Below are 17009 nucleotides of genomic sequence, written 5' to 3'. Positions count from 1 at the left end.
CAATGTCATTTTTCTTTTAACAATCATATTTCTAGAACTAGGTGGGTTGGGCTCACTCATCCATAATTTGATTTTTTCAAACCTAGAAGAGAAAACATTTAGATATCTGATAAATAGGGTCTTTAACTGTATTGTGTCATACTCATTCCTTCATTTCCTTCCACAACGGATTGATGGTGATGATGTGCTGCTCATCGCCCAGTTGCATATTGTCCTTGCATAGTATTTGTCTTTGTCACTCCTTTTCCTAAATCCCCTTTCCCATCCATTCATCAAACTCCTTACCTCTTCTCCCAGGCTGAGTGATTTACTGTGATGTGACTTAATTTACACCATAAATTGATCACATACTTGATGGGGTGGATGTGGTGATTGCAAGACCAGATCACTGCAGGATATTCTATTTCCTAAGAAATCGCCCACACTAGACCAATTTACCCAACCACACATAAAAGTTATCCATGTTTTAGATATAGAAGAACATCAGTCATCATCATCATTCAGGCCTTGTGTTGAGTAAATGGTTAACCTTGTTCACTCCAGACTTTGAGTTCACTTTTCATGACTTTAGGATTTTGTAACTTTAGTCTTTAGTTTTAATTAAATATTAGCTCCCCATTGCTAATAAATTACTTGTTGCTATGTTTTTTTATGTTTTCACTATCAGTGATTATTTGTTGTGTCATGCAGCAGTCTGGTCTCAATTCTTTGTAAAGCTATAATATATTTTAAAACCCAATAACTCAATCATTTTATTTCCATTTAGTTGCCTTCAATGGATAATACTTCCAACCAATTCTACAGTTGGAGCTCACGTGGGATAGGAGTGGGACCTTGCTTTTTAAGTTGTGCTGCCTTCCTTATTATTGCCTCATCTTCAGGTAAGGGAACTATGGAGAAACATGAAGAGGTTAAGTTAGTAAGTATGCAAGTGACGCTACTGCATAATAAATAAATTATCTAGGTTGTTGTAGACAATGTGGGCCATGGCAGCATCCCCCACAATGGTCAAGGTGGTTACAGAGGTATATAACTAACTATAGCTAACTGATATACGTTTTTGTCAGCAGATTAGAAAAACATTGGTTACATAACTACAAAGGTAGTAGTGCAAAGTGAAACTAAAACACAAAAAAACTACTTCCGGCATAAATCATGAAGAAATTAAATTGTCCCCTTTATTTAGTTTACAAGAAAAACACCCTCTCTACCCACAACAGACCGACCCCTCTCACCAAGCAAATGGACCCATCCACATTCCACAGCCAATGTCCAAATGTCCAACAAATAACAAAACTCAGCCCCAACTCCTCCCACCCTCTCCACCCACAACAAGTTTATGCCCAAATGTCCAACAAATAACACAACTCAGCCCCAACTCCTTCCACCCTCTCCACCCACAACAAGTTCCTCCCACCAAAACAAACAATAAAAAAGGGGGGAAAAGGGCATTGTCCATTTGGGTCCGGAGCTGGTCTAGGCTCCACTCCATCCGGTCCAGCCGGCTCACCATATGCCTCTGCAAAGTCTCCATGCAGTCCTCCTGCTGCAGGAAGGGCCGCATCACAGTTCTGTCAGAGCGGGATAGTGTTGTAGCAATTTGAGTCAAGGCCACGGACAGCTGGCGGCAATGGCAGTGATGGAATGGCTGTAAGGTTGGAACTGAAGCTAACTGGCTGCACTGGGACCTGGCTGAGAGGTAGCTATTTCAGCCTCTTATTCCACATCCACCTGGACCACCAACTGCGGATATACCAGCTGGATAGAGTCCAGCCTCAGCAGCCATAGTCAGGCCACTTTCTCCTGCCTGTTGGGTGCTACAGGTGTACAAGCAGGAGTAGCTATATCAAGAAAAGCAAAAATAAAAAAGACAAATTGTTTGAAATCAGTAGAAGGCACAGTAGGAGTACATTGCAGGTCCCATAGTGTCATTGGAATTTGATCATGATTTGGAGAGTCACACAAGGCCAATTTGATATTTTACCAACACATGCCTTGCATAAAAAGCAGTGACTGTCTGGCAGAAAAATATTGAGGCAGTGGACTGAAAAATAGTGATTTTTTTTCGTTTAAAAGGCTTTTCTACTAACTAAACAGACACTTGCGTAGGAAAAAAATACATTATCTCTCATTAATGAGTATAAGTATTATGCATTATTGAGCACAAGTTGTGTTGTGCTACATTAATGGAGGCATGCTAGCCAGTACCTTGGGTACTTTGCTACTGTGTGCAGCTAGGCCAGTTGTAGTTGACAACTATCTTTCTGTAATTCCAATGGTCCTGTTCATTTTCCAATACCTTTCACTTTCTACCCTGACTCCAAAGAGGAAGAAGAAGAATAAATAAGAAATGACATCACACACCTCATGCATAAAATGTGGATATTATCCTGGCTGCTCTAAGTAGATTCTGGGGTAAGTCATACACTGCACTACAAGGAATGGAATGGGCTATATGTGTTGCGTTTGGTACATTCATCACATGGTATTCCATAAGCCAAGCTTGAAATCAAAGCAGGCACTTAATCCCCTTTACTCACTGACATCGCCCACCGCCACAAATTATTTCCAACAAATTAATTTGCTGGGCATTTAAGAAAAGGAAAATTGACTTACTCTATGGCAGGGTAAGATAAAGAGATTAGGTGGGTACGTAGAGCTTTTGAGATATAGAATAGAAGACTGTCACTGATCATCGATTTGTCATCTGACTTATTCGGCCAATGAAATTGACTAAGTTAAAAGTGAAAAATCAGAACAGGCATAATATAAATCTGTTATGGAAAACCATGAAACATATTTTGGAATCATTTCACTTGGCCATAAAATGTAGCACATGCCTAGAATTGATGTTTCCATTTTTTAGTAGGCTGGGACAAAAGAACTTAGGAAAGAATAAATAAGTGAAGCTGTAAGAGGTGACTGGGTGGGCAAAGGGAAACACACCTTTTGTGTTTTAGTTTGCAATTCATTTACAACTTTGTAAATGCTTAATTAACTAAAGCAGACACACATTGCACAGCCAACACTGCATTCACAAAATTGAACCATACTGCACTTCGGTCATGGGTGGCAAAATGCCATGGGCAGGGAGGGGTGTGATAAATGATGATTTTTGGGATACATATCTGCCTTACTTAACAGATACAGTGAGTCAAGAGAGTAGAAAAAAATACCCCCCATTTTTAACCATAGCGTTGATAGTCATAGAACAAAGTAAGCAATGTAGGTGATCAGCATGCACCTCTCCAGAATAACTCTGTGACTCATTCATCCAAGCAATCTTATTATTCATTCACCCTTCCATTCTTCCATATTCACCCAAAGCAACCATGGTTTAAGTTTTACTTTCTCTCATCCAGTTTTACGCCAATATTTTCAATCTACTATCCATTCATTCAGTATCCACCCTTTCTTTCAACCATCCTTTCACCCATCCATCCCTTTAACCCAATACGCGCCCCTGCACCCTTTCCCCCATCCACGTATCCTTTCACTCATATACCATTTCACCCATCCTTTCCTTTAACCTTCCATTCTTTCCTGGTTCTCTAAGGACATCATTTCTAGTGTTCATTATTTGAGTTTTGCTGAAAAGCAGATAGAAGAGGCCATAACTCAACCACAGAGGAGCAGCTGGTAAAGCAGGGGGTTCATGATCATGAGTCACGATGATGCCCTTGTAGCTAGTGTGTATAAAAGTAATTGCCAATAAACAAGCAATGTGATTCACCACCCGCCTATCCCTGGCACCGCTTCTCCTCCTCCAACTGACTCTCCTCCTTCTTCAGCAGCACTTTAGCCTGCAGCACTGGTGGTCGTTGAGCTAGAAAACAAATTCTACATATTTTAGATGTCAATATACAACCGCAATACATCACTACCATTCGGTTGGCACTGTAGTATCTTCTGACAAAAAAATCACTCGAGGCAAAATCAAGTAGTGAAGCCAACCAACACCTTTTTATAATATAGAGACAGAGATATAGCCAATGATGATCATGGTGACTCTGAATTATTGAAGCACAATGATGGGGTGGAATAATGGTTGATGAAAGACATATGGTGTTGGTTGGCAAATGCATTAGGACGTCATACTTTCCAGGCTTGTTGCACTATTATGAAAACTGCTGGTATACTGTGTAACTCACTTAACTGTTAGAGCATGAGCAAAAAAAAAGAAAGCCTTCTCAAAAAATAACATGGTGAATATTTTTTATATTACTAGGTTACTTGGTCCTGCAAGCTTCACAGTAGAAAGTGGAGTATCAAAAATATGTTCTTAGTCTTACAGTACCACAAGATATATAAGAGAAAGGTAACGATTACAAAATAAAGCTGAAGATAAGGGAACTAGGGAATATTACAGACCAGCAAATGTCAGCTGCCAAAAAGAAAAATATAAAGTAAGGAAAAAAAAGATAATGCAGGGAAAACAGCAATTAACAATAATAGGATGTGAGAGTTGGAACAAAGGAGACAGTATAAAAAAATAACAAGGCAACATTTAAAAGTAGCATAGTGGGCAGAGGAAAAAGAGCTAATCCATTGTGCTTTGCAAGTGTGAGTACATATCCCATTGTCATCGCCACTTAAAAGGAAGACAGCAGGTAAGGGTGTCAGAGCAACTTTATTTCTCGCCAGCAACACCAGACTCCAGGTGGCAACTCCTGTCCTGGGACTCTGCGCCAGCATTCCCATACCCCAAAATTCTACCCTAATAAAATAAAATAAGCCCACATCAATCATACAACTCCACATTAGGGAGATTATAACAATAAATAATAGGACTTACTAGGCTGAGCAGAGCCCTCAGCGGTGGCACTTGTGGTTGGAGCCTCATCCCCAACTCTTCCCGCACCCTCACTGTCCCTCTTCTTGCCCTTGGGTGCTAATGTAAGTAATAAAGAAGATAAAAATAGATTAGAAGTAGAGTTAATCTCCACAAAAATATTATGAGCACAAGTCAAATTGTACTTACCTAAAGCAGATCACCTATAGTACTAGATTAAAGTCTATCAACTGTCGTTGAGTTGGTTTTACTAAGCCTAAAATCCCTATTCCAAAATACCTTCACAAAACCTACATTTGGAACTAATGCATTACACTGAATGATTTTTCTCATTTCTCAACCTCCTTGATGGTCTCCGTTTTTTGCAATGCATAGATGCATATTACACCTCACTGTGAAATAGCTTGGGACTGTGTGAGCTACATGAAGAAAGTCACAGAATACACTAACTCACTGAGCCGGGTCTGTTGGCTCAGTGGACTAATGCGTCCATTGCAGGGGCCTGTGTTCCACCTCATGGTCACATGTTCAAATCCCAGCTGGTCCACTCAGCATTTCATCCATCTGAGGTAGATAAAATTACAACCATTGGGTTGGGTAACAATGAACATCTGTTATTCAGCGCCAAGAGACTTCTGGGTGAACGTGCGCTTTACAAATACCCATGTTATGTTATGTTACTGATATCACTGATTCATTAAGTTGACAGTTAAACCGAAGAGTCTGCAATGGCTTCCTAAATAATCAGCCAAAACGAGTGCCAATGATTAAGTGTAGGGAACCGAAACAGGGTCACATTATAATAATATTCTAATGTGAACTCAATGTAACTTACCTCTGAGTGTGAGTAGCAAGCTATTCGGATCCTTTTTTTTAGCATTGAAGAACACAAACACAACAAATAATTCATACTTGCCGAGCCCCTGAATCTCTACACCGAGCAAGTCAAGCAGGTCCTACTCCCAGTCAAGGATATCCACCTAGTGATGTATCAGCTGCTGAATGGTACGCAGAACATGGTTGGTGCGCCCTACAAACCAGTGCACCCTCCCTTAGTGTGGTTGATGTTCCCAAAAGAGGTACCCACTACCAAGTCGGGCGCCTGCTGCCAGCATGGAGTGGAAATGGCATTGCACAAAACAAACAGTGCTGCAACTTCCACCTCACTGAAAATAGCAAGGGCCTGCACAACTGGGCGGCTCTGGGGTAAGCAGCTGGTCAAGGGCCTGGCACTGCCGCTCCCCTGTTCTTACATGGCGCTAGGCGGTGGGGAAAAAAGAAAAACACTAGAATGAGGGAAGGAAGGAACGAATGAAAGAAATGAAATACAAATGAAGTAAAGCAAAAATAAAAAAGTAGCAAAAGTTTCAAAAAACACATGATAAAATAAAAAAAAAAACAAAGACACGAAAACACATACGAAAATAATAAATAAAAAATCAGGAGAAGATTAATTAGGCGGGTGGAGGATTGAAAGTATTAACAGGGGATTCAAAAATAGGCCCAGCATAATGAACAGAACAGAATAAACAAGATGGTCATGCCCATGCTAAACACTTGGCGCCGTACAGGCACAATTTCAAACGTGAAGACACACTCCGCGTTGCGTTAGATGTGAAAACGCAAGGCGACTGGGCAAACTGGGAATCTTCACCTGATCATGGAAATCTGCGTAGCACGATAACGTTCTTCACCCACTCCGGAGAGTTTCTCTTAGTGTGACTCCACAAACGATGCCCAGGCCTACCTGTCACACTATTGCCTTGGATGTTACTGATGGAAATTATAAAAGGGTTGACCATGACTGTCTAGACATTACAGAATTGTGTACCAAGCCAATGCCGAACATTCAAGATCTCGGACTGGAAGAGCCTGGGTCTAGGTTGCTTGTAGATGACTCTTATTTGAGAGACGAACAAAGTATTTTGAAAGCAGCCTTCACTGGCTGCACCTCAGAATATGCAGTAGAAGCCTCCTGTTTGTGCAATGTAACTTCCGCAATGGTGACCAAACTGATTGCTCTTACTAGAGACTGTTGTCACTCTAACAATTTCAGTGTAACCATCTACACTGATATCCAATACAGGTTTTGCATGGTCGATCATTTTGGTGAGTTGAGGTCCCGGGAAGGTGGCATAACCTCCTCCAGCTCCCTTACTATGGACATTATTTTATGGACCTTTTGGAAGCTTTACAGTTGCCTGGTGAAATAGTGGTCATAAAATATGCAGTATAGACGAGTGAATGTGATTTTCTGGCCGTTTGCAACCATTGTCTGGATGAGATGGCCAGACACTGCACTCTTGGGTCTTGCACATGAAATAGATACCATTTAAATTATTTTGAAAGGGATGTTACCATAAGCTTTTTCTTGCCTGTTGCTGAAATGTAGAACAAGATCAAAAGATTGCAGGAGGAAGAAGCAGAAGGTGAATAGGAGGAATGGGTCAGAGCAGGGTGTGCAACGACTCAGAATGAGATCTATGGTTCAACAGATGGGAGACCCATTGTTAAATCATCTTTGTTAATAAGCAGAGAAGACCAATTGATAGAAGGAAGTCTTCTTTGTTATAAATTCCTTCATAATATCAACCAAGAACAACAGCCTGGAATAGAGGTCTGGCGTAACTGCCAAGCCACGAATCCAGAACACAGAATCCCCCATCAACAATCTAAATACCAAAGAGACAGACTAAGGAGATAGGCTGTCAACAATCTAAACCATAGAATATAACACACCTCCCCCTTTTCCAAAAACAAAGAAAAACTAAATAATAAAAAAAACATTATTGAATATAAGACCGAAGAAAATAGGTTTTGTCGGAAGGTGCTGGGTGGGGTCATTTGTTCCCCTCACTATATATGCCACAGTGAACTAAACATCTCATATATATAAGATTTTGTAAGATCTAGACCAGCACTCTTCTGGCTAAAGATATGGATTAACCCGGCTGCCACTTCGACCCGCGATATAATCTTGGACTGTTTAAAATGTGATAGGGCACATTGTATACCATGGCTAAAAGCTGTAAAAGAATGCCTTGATAGCGTAGGACATGGTTATTTGTTTACTTCACCCAGTTTAATAAATCGCTCACATAAGACTATTATTCATAGGGCATTATATCACCTGTATAGAGAAGAACGGGAATGGAAGAACCTGACCAAATGTACCATTATAAAATACATGGGCTACTCTGAACCTCAAATTAAACACCCAGGCCCCCCACACAGGTATTTATGTTTACATCTTGGCAGGTGGAATAGGAGCTTACTGTTTCATTTCGAGATGGGAGTATAGTAAATTTACTAAACTTCCCTCTGGGTTACAATAAACATTTAGAAACTCTGTATTGCCCTTGTAACCCTAATATGAAACAGAGCCTTATGCATTTTTTGTTTTTCTGCGATTTTTATAAAATTGTTTCCGCTTATTATTTAATGCCCTATTGTAGAAAACATAAGTTGACCGACTTTAGAATAGCTCTGAGGTCCTTTTTATTACTGGGATCAGATGAAGTAATATTTAGAGTGAGCTGTTTTGTCAAAGCTGCTGTTCGATCACGAGCCACTTTATATATTGATGTGTAACATCCGCACACTGTACCTTTTATGCACTTTATAACTCTCTTCTGCACACTTTGCATATTTTGCACATTATTGATGTGGACCCATTAACGTTACTGCTATTCTTCATCCATTTTTTATTCTGTCTTTTAGGAAATATTTTTAATTGTACATAATGCTGTTTTTATCAAGGAGGGACATTCTGTGTGTCACTGTGAAATTGATCGATTGGTTTATGTCCTTTTCCAGCTGTTACATTTGTACTGTATTGTTTTGATATTTCAATTGCATGTACTTTTATGGATGTTTTTATTCCGAATAAAGATCTTTTGACTTGACTGACATTATTGAATATAATCTTTAGGGATAAGTGGGAACATGAGTATTGCGATTGCACCTTCTGGGAGCAGATGACACATCACCAGAAAAACAACTTCATTTTGACAATTTAAGTTCTCAGAAGAAACATCACCATCCAAACAGATTGTACTCTCCATGGAAGGCAAAGATGAAGAAGATGCATCTCTACCCCCGGCAGACTGAAGATTATCACAAATGGATGAAGAAGAAGAGGATTGAAAATTGGATGCCAAACAGTCTGAAACATTGCAATCCAAATGGGCTTTGCAGTTCTTTGAGATTTTTTGATTAATAAGAACAACATTTCTCTTACTCCACCACTTACCATTAGCAAGTAAAACAGAATATTTAGAAACTTTTACAATTGTGGTAGGAGAGTAAAATTTTGATTTCTGATTTTTACCTTTAAAAGACCTTTTTACTTTAACAAAATCACCAATATCAAACTGTACTTCCTTTGTTTTCAACTTATCATCATATTTCATTTTCATTCTAGACTGTGTACATTCCACATTTTCACAAACTTGATCAAAGGTGGGCAACTTTTCATAAACTTTCGTTTGATCTAGAACCCAAGAAGGACTAAGTTTTGAAGAACCGAAACGACCCTTGAGTAAAACAAAGGGAGTGACACCAGTCGTGGAATGTGGAGTGTTGTGATAAATCCACAGTCTTTCTTGAACTGCTTTAAAAACAGAAATATCTTGCATGCACTCTAACTGAATAGTATTTTTCAACATTTTGTTTACCCTTTCTTCCATGCCCTTTCCTTGAGGACTTTACAGGGCTACGGTGATATGTTTAATACCCAAGTTGGAGAGAAATGTTTGAGTAACATGAGATTTAAACTGAACACCATTGTCAGAAATTAAAAATTTTGGGATACCTTCTTTATAAAATAATTAATCAAAAAAGTCAATAACAGCAACAGTAATAGGTTCAGACATAAATTTATACTCCACCCACTTTGAGAAATAGTCGACAACAACTAAGGCATACCTCATGTTTGATTTCAAATTATACATTGGACCGATGAAATCAATGCCTAACTTTTCCCATGGTCCATGAGGAAAAGTGACTGGATGAAGAGGGGTATTGCGAAGCTTCAAAGATTTGTCAGCATCCAAACAACTAGTGCAACGTCCTACAAAATTCTCCACATCAACATCCATTCCAGGCCACTAGTAATATAATCTTAATCTCTTTTTGGTGCCAGTTAAGCCAAGATGACCCTCATGAGCCAAGTTTAACAATTTAGTTTTAAGTTTGTTTGGAGGTATCAATAAGGTTCCCCTCATGAGAAAATCATTCTCCACTGTAAGTTCATCTTTAATTTTGTAAAATTGTCGCAACCCTAAATCCAGATTACTTTCATCTGACCAACCCTTGATGATTTGACTTTTCACCAAATATTGAACAACATCAAGTTTGGAAAATTCCAACCACTCTGCGCTGTTAATGGTGCCTTCTAAAACAACTAAACCATCAACCAAGCCAACAACACAATCAATGTAATCATCATGGAGAAAAGAATTAAAGGAATCACTTAAAGGACACCTAGACAAGAAATCAGCACGTTGGTTTTTTCCACCTCGAATGTGTTTGATGCAAAAATTTTACTCAAACATCCTAGAAAGTAATCTTACTAACCTAGGACTGACATTGTTGTGATCTTTTTTTGACAAAAGAAAAACTAACGGTTTGTGATCAGTAACTAACATAAATTTCCTGCCCCAGAGAAAACTTTCAAAATGTTTAGTGGCCCACAGACAAGCTAGGGCTTCTCTTTCAATGGTGCTATAATGTCGCTCAGAAGAGGAGAGGGATCTAGACGCAAACCCGTCAGTTTGCTCCACACCATCTATCAATTGAGAAAGTACAGTGCCAAGTCCAATACCACTGGCATCGGCAGTAACAACAGACTAAATGCCATCTCTAAAAGAATGTAAAGCAGGAGCATTTACAATAAGATTTTTTAAATCAAGGAAAACTTTGTTTACAGAGTCATCCCACATGAAATGTTCACCTTTCCTTAGTAATTTCCGTAACGGTTCAGTTTGTAATGCAAAGCAGTCCACAAATCTTGAGTAGTACTCATGTAACCCAAGAAAATACCTCAATTGGTCCTTATTAATGGGACAAGGACTATCAACAATGGCTTTAATGAGATCTTGTTTTTGGAGAAATGCCAAGCCCTGAAATGTGATGGCCAAGATAATCAATGTTATCCACCATGAATTTGCACTTCTCTTTTTTACCTGTAAAACCATTGGATTCCAGAATGCAGAGAACCTCTGATAATTTTTTTAAGTGATCATCAGTATTTTTTGAGTAGATTAGGATATCGTCTTTATATGCAAGAACATCACTACACTCACCAAATATTTGGAACATTAACTTCTGAAAAACAGAAGCGGCCGATGCCAGGCCAAAAGGCATTCTTAGAAATCTGTAGGGACCAAAAGGAGTGTTGAAAGAAGTTAAAAAACAGGAATCCACCTGATGATAGGCGGATCTTAAATCAAGACAAGAAAATATTTTAGCTTCTCCTAATTGAGCTAGCATGTCTTGTATTTTCGGTAAGGGAAAACAATCAATTAGAATATTTTTATTTAAGGATCTTAAATCAATGCATAATCTGATATCCTTAGAGCCCTTTTTTTAGCAATAACGATCGGAGCAACCCACTCAGATGAATTAATAGGCTCAATGACTTTGCCTAATCATAATTGCTCTAAATGTTGTTTAAGTTGAGCCCTGATGGAAAGTGGGAGGCTCCTCACTTAATGAACAACAGGAACAGCATCTTTCTTTAAGACGATCTGATGTTCAAAATTGTGCACCAAACCTAACTTGTCCCTAAACAATGCATCATGTTCAATGAGTAGTTGATCTAAGGAGAAGAAGTACCAGGTCTCAAAACCATCTTAAATGTTCCTTGGTCCTTCCAGCCTAAAATATTGTACCCTTTCTTGTCTACATATATCTTAGTTGAAATACATCTGTCCTGAAATGTAATACTGTCATGAAAGAAGCCTAACATATCATGACCACCGAAAGAAATGGTATGGATGTCAGGAGGAAGTAATTGGACAGAATTCCAATGTTCATCAAATAGAATATCCGTAATAAATATAATGGGTGAACCCGAATCAACAGTTACCTGTAAGTTTACATTACCAATGGTGACATCACACAAAGGATCCCCATCATCCAAATCCGAGTCAATAGATAAAACAATTTTCTTAGAAACTTTGACAGTACAAATATTATTTTCTTCAAAATCATCTTATGGCAGAAAGTGCTACAAAATCATCTACATTCTCTATAGCACTAACTTTTACAGGATTTCTATTACGCTGTCATGTGAAGTGCCCCTGTCTTTTGCTATTTAAACACGTTTTACCAAGGGCAGGACAATTCTCTGCGTTGGCTAAATGAAAAAGTGATCCGAATCTATAACATGCACTAGGTTTCTTTGAATCTTTAACATTATCCTTATTTTTGCTAGGGTAGAACAAAGCACCCTTGACAGCATTGTTGCCCCACAAGATCCTCAGGGTGAGAGCTATGGGACTTTCCAACATGGCAGCAGCTGCACTTGTAAATATTACAGATGATATGGTTCTCGACTGTTGCAAGGGACTGGCTGATGTGGTGCATTCTGTCTCTCATGAGGTGGAGGTTGCAGCTCCCCTTCAAATGTAGAACAGTGCCATGATTTAAGTTCAGAATACTGGGTCTTCTTGGAGGAGCATGCCAGGAAAACAGTTTAGAGCCACCCTCAAACAGGCATTCACATCAAAGGTTCCTAGTCAACGGCATCCTTGATGGTGACACAAGAATCTGCATCGCAGCTCCGCAGTTTCTTCTGAACCACTGCTGGGGAACGCATTCTCAACCAAGGATCTCACAACGCTCTGCAACCAGGATTTAAAGTTCATAATTCAGAGGGCCAAACTTCTCTGTATCCAGTCAGCTCTCTATCTTGATCGGCCTGAACTTGTGACCTTTTTATGGTCTGGCATGACCACAGCTACTGCTTCGTGCTTCTAGGCACTATTTTTATCAAAAGGTTAGACATTACAAATCTTGAGTTCAATGGATTGGATTTTTGTTGTTTTGGTATCAAATAATTTATTAAAACTTTGCTCTGTTTTTTTTTTTTAATTGCTGTGGAATATTTCTTATGCTGTGTGTTCACTTTGCACTGTTTGAAATGTTACATAAATACTGTACACATTGCCTCTAAGTTAAGCCTGATTGCTTGTGCCAAGTAAAGTTTAAGCACAGATTAATTTGGGGTTTGCTTATGACTTTACCATGTGATGCAGCAGCAAACGATGGACGGAATCCTGAATAAATCATACATTCACTCCCAGTCAAGAGATCTGGGTTAAATACACTGTTCTTTTGCTTAATATGCCACCCTAGTTTGGACTCAACTATATGCAAATGAGTCTTGGCCCTGCTCCTCTTGGGAACAGTCCAGCCTGAACTGCCAAGCCGGGCCTCCCTTGACCGGAAACATGCATTCTAGGACTAGTTTTAGGGTATTACCCCTCATCTGCCAGGCTAGCTTTCCAGTTGCACAGTGAGCAACGGACCCACTTCTGGGCCTACCCATCCCACTTATGGCAGAAAGTGCTACAACAGCAAATGATGGACGGAATGCTGAATAGATCATAGATTCACCCGGAGTCAAGAAATCTGGGTTACATTCATTGTTCTTCCGCTCACTATGCCGCCCAAGTTTGGACCTTGCCATATGCAAATCAGTCTTGACCCTGTTCCTCATGGGAACAGTCCAGCCCAAACTGCCATGCCGGGTCCTCCCTGTACCGGTAACAAGCATCCTGAGACTGGTTTTGGGGTATTACCCTATATCAGCAAGGGACCCACAGCTTGACATACCCATCCCAATTAGGGTGAAAGTGCTGCAGCAACAAACAATGGATTTAACCCAGATCTTTTGACTGGGGATTAATGTTTCTTTTACTAAGCATTCCATCCATAATTTGTTGCTGTAGCACTTTTCGCCTTAAGTGAGATGGGTATGCCCAGACGTGGGTCCCTTGCTTGCTGTACCACTGGATTTAAGCTAGCCTGGCTGATGAGGGGTGAAACCCCAAAACAATCCTAGGATGCTTGTTTCCTGTCCAGTGAGTACCCAGCTTGGCAGTTCCGGCTGGACTATTCCCATGAGGAGCATAGTCAAGACTGATTATATGGTTGGGTCCAAACTGGTGTGTCACAGTGAGCAAAAGACCGATGGATTTAACCCAGATACCTTAACATGGGGGTGAATGTTTGATTGATCATTACTCCATCCATCATTTGCTGCTGTCTCGCATGTGACTTTACCCTGACGGAGGTTGCAGTTGATGATTGAGTAGCATTTAACCCCCTCAACCAGTAACCCAAAGTTCTACATTGAGGGTAAGTAGAACAAGCTGCTATCAAATAATGTATATTGACCTGTTTGTTTTTTAAGAAGCCTACATTTTATCTACCATAGTTGATGAAACCTATGTGTCCCCATGCCTTTCCCACTTCGAGACAGTTCACCTTAATGGTTCAGTGCAACTGATATATTTAACTTCTCTTTCTCAGTAACACTTAATTGTCTTCTTCAAAAAATAAACCCATACCCTAGATACAAGTTTCAGTGAATGGCATATTACAAATTAATTGCCTATCCACATCAAGTCTGTACCAGATGAGGTCTTGAATGTTTAGATATTTGTCCATGTGTAGGAATACAAATAATTCCCTTTTCAGATTCATATGTATAACTACGACATGTGTTTATAAATTATGGTTTTCAAACCACAACCAGCCAGGACACTCTGAATTGTACACAATGGACATGATTCCACCAGGCAGCATTGCATGTGTTGTTCCACTATATTACATTCTCTTACAGAAATGTTCATCTGCCTCATCATTTTGTGTTAAGCCACTGAATATTGTATTCCCACATCAAGGCCCCACCAGCTCAACTTCCGGTTCTCTCCATTGAAATGACAATGCAAATGCAGCATCCAGAATCCTGAAGCAAGCAGGGCACCTGGGGCCTGTCTCTGTCTCACTTTATGTTCCAGCCAGTGAGATTTGGGAAATAGAGAATTCCCTACTATGTAGACACAAATTACTATTTTTTAAATTGAGGGGCAGGTTTACAAGCCCCTTGCGACACTTTTGGGACGCAGCTGCTGCATAAACAATGCAGCCAATTTACAATATGACGCATAGCCCTGCGTCACATACAGGCATAATGTATGCATGGTGGTTGTTTCTACACTGGAAAGCCTCATAAAAGTGATTCAGTGAAATCTGCAACATTTCCCCTGCTCCACTTCTAGGACTCCACTGCATCCAAGCCTTATGTCTACTTGAAGCAGGCATAAGGAGTGACACAATACAATAAGTATAGGCCTCCCCATGCAGAATTTCTGACGCAAATCCTTTCACCATGGTGAGCCATATTGTAAATACGGAGCCTCCAAGGTGGCGCAAGGGTATCGCAGGCTGGAACTGACGCAAGGCCTTCATAAATAAGTCCCAAGATTTCTTCCACCAGACCGCGGTCAAGGCTTGAAAAGGGATTTTAACGTTTTTTTTTCTGTCTATACAAAGATTGAGGCACTGTGTGAATGGAGAAAACATGTTATGATATATAGAATCGGGTTGTGTGCTTTAGAATTAGTTGTTTACGTAAAATGTGAATATTAGGGAAAAACTTAATAATTTGTACAAATTGTACAAAGAAAAACACAATATGCATATGCCAGAATTTTTCCAAACATGTATTACTGTGCAATGACGAAAGTTCATTAAAAGTAGTTAAGCATATCAGAGATATTTTTGTGTTTTTTTTAAACTTTGTTTTGCTTATGATTTTGTAATCTATAGCACATGCCAATTTACTGTTTCGCCTCTGCGTCATCACACAGATAATCCCTAGGAATATGTATGTGCTAATTGCACATAACAATATTTGGTTTTATATTAAGATCCTGCTGAGGATTTTCCTTCGAGGCTTGAAAAGGGGTTCACCAGGGGTATGAGTTTTCCTTCACAGCTTGTCCATCCTGCTGACTTTCTGTCATCATCTTGCTTAGTCAGGCCAGGTGTTTCATGAAATAGACTTCAAGTGCCGATAATGAATCACCTCAGAGAATCCCTGGCTCAGCACAGATGCACGTCCTTTTAAGACGTGAATCCGCACACGCTCGCGTTGAGCGTTCTCGAGCGAGAAAATAGGGCATGCACATTTTCAGGAATTAAAGTATTTTTTCCCGAGCTTATGTTGCAGAATATGACATATTTGCAAGCTGTAAAACCATCTAAATTTCAAAGCCAACAACATTTTGAGAACTGCTGCATGTGCGAGGCAATCATCTAACAAAAGTGGTATTGTTTCCAAGTACACTCGTTTGCAAAAAGTAGTGTTGTCATGATGCTTATGGTGTGGCCTGACTTGAGGGGGAAATAATCGAGAAGGACATTCTAGCGCCCTAGTGCATCCCAACAGCTCGTGCTTGAACAGACGGCTTGTGTCTTTGATCATTGATGTGTTCAATAATTAAATAGGAATGTCATTATCTGGACATTATTTAAAAGGATGGAACCAGACTGAGCTTCTTTACATATAAACACATTGCAATGAGATAGCTTGAAATGGTCCGAATATGCCTCATTATTGTCAAAAGAATAGCAGACATCGTGATCCCTGGATTTTATGTTAAAAAGATTATAGCCTAAAGTTAATGTCATTAAAATATGCTTCAAATTTTGGGGCCAGATCTTTCTTCAGATTTTGCGGACAGATCTACCGGCTAGCCGTGCTTGCTCAAATTGCACTTTTGTGCACTAATTCTGCCTTACGAACCCAGGGCCTATTTTATGAGAAATGACGCATCCCTGCATGAAAGCAGCGATGCGTCACTTCTCAGTGCGCACTCCTTGCGTCATGATTGATGCGTCATATTTATAATATGACGCATCATGTCGCAAGGAGTTACAGATACGTCAGTATTTCTGACGTATCTGTAGGCGCAAAAGTGACGCATTGCTGGAGTGTGTCACAAAAGTGACGCAACTCCAGCAATGTGCAGTTTCACATTGACAAGTCCCATGTTGTTAGTGCCTGCGTCAGTCTTACGCCTGTCATGAAGCAGGAGTAAGATTTTGACTCATTAGCGGCCAAGAAATGGCGCAGTGAAATCTTATAGATTTCACTGTGTCACTTCTATGACGCTTTCTTGCGTCAAAACGCCCACCTTGC

The sequence above is a fragment of the Lissotriton vulgaris genome, chromosome 8 (genome assembly GCF_964263255.1).
Source record: "Lissotriton vulgaris chromosome 8, aLisVul1.2, whole genome shotgun sequence".
Lineage (NCBI taxonomy): Eukaryota > Metazoa > Chordata > Amphibia > Caudata > Salamandridae > Lissotriton > Lissotriton vulgaris.
Note: the sequence above shows the minus strand (reverse complement) of the source record.